The sequence below is a fragment of the Galeopterus variegatus genome, unplaced genomic scaffold, assembly GCF_000696425.1.
Source record: "Galeopterus variegatus unplaced genomic scaffold, G_variegatus-3.0.2 Scaffold11257, whole genome shotgun sequence".
Taxonomy (NCBI): Eukaryota; Metazoa; Chordata; class Mammalia; order Dermoptera; family Cynocephalidae; genus Galeopterus; species Galeopterus variegatus.
This window is the reverse complement of record NW_007737368.1, coordinates 16,732-18,186: the sequence shown is the minus strand read 5'-3', so window position 1 is coordinate 18,186 and position 1,455 is coordinate 16,732.

Sequence of the window (1,455 nt, the reverse complement as noted above, 5' to 3'; positions counted from 1 at the left end):
AGAAGCCTAACTGCAGCAGGCACCTTGCTCCTATTGAAAAGGGATGAGAAATTTATTTTTCTTTTGTATGAAACCGATTAAATAACACAGATGGTCACCCTAATTACCAAGTGAATTTAGGATGAACTGTATATGACAATGACATTTTTCACAAAAATAGAAAAGAGAATCCTAAAATTTGTAGGTAATCACTAAAGACCCAGAATAGCCAAAGCAATCTTGAGCAGAAAGACAAAAGCTGGCGGCATGACACTCCCTGATCTCAAAATCTACTACAAAACTACTACAGAACAACATGGTACGGGTACAAAAACAGATAAAAAGACCAACGGAACATGACCAGCCAGCCACCAAAAGCAAAGACCAGTGGAACAGAATAGAAAGCCTAGAAACAAATCCATCCATCTGTGGCCAACTGATCTTTGACAAAGTTGCCAAGAACACACAATAAAAACAGTCTGTTCAATAAATGGTGTTGAGAAAACTAATGTCCACATGCAGAAGGGCAAAATTGTATCCTTATCTCGCCACATATACAAAAATCAACTCAAAACAAAGAATTTTGGGCCGGCCCAGTGGCGCACTGCTACAGTGCGCCGCTTGGGAGTGCAGTGGCGCTCCCGCCGAGGGTTTGGATCCCACATACAGACCGGTTCCCGCTCACTGGCTGAGTGAAGTGCGGGCGCAACACCGAGGGTTGCGATCCCGTTGCCGGTCCCGGTCCGGTACGGGCACGACACTGAGGGTTGCGATCCGTTGCCGGACACGAAAAAAGACACGGGCCAGCCCAAGAATTTTGTTTTTAATTATATTTCCCCAACAGTAGGAAGGAGAGAGGGGTTGAATGCGATGTAGAAAGGTGATCCAGGGAGTTAGCAGGCAGGAGTTTTGACATCATGCTGGGGACTTTGGAGTTGATACTAAGGTCCCTAGGAATCCACCATTTATTTATATGAAAACAGTGTTTGGAAACCCAATTTGGGACAAGAGATGTTCTAGGCACTGAGGCTAGAGTAGGAAATAGAAAAAGTCTAAGCTCTCAAGAGGCTAATATCACAGGTAATAGATAATTACAACTCATATGTTGAAAATATAAAATTTTAATAATTCCACTGATACTTGGAAAAAAGCAAAAAACAAAACAAAACCCTCCTTTGTCATCTTTGAAAGAAGCAACACAGATTCTGTACTGTGAAAATTAACAGCTAAAGTGAACTACTTAAGATTTTCTCCTATGGTCGCTTCAGCAGCACATATACTAAAATTGGAATGATACAGAGAAGATTAGGATGGCCCCTGTGCAAGGATGACACACAAATTTAGTATGAAGTATTCCATGTTTTGGGGCGATAATTGGGTGGGAGACACGGGGTACAAATGCAATTTGTGGTAAAGGGTATGCTGCCAGTATGAATCTGGCCCTCACATCATGGGCATGAGGGGTGACAATTAGCT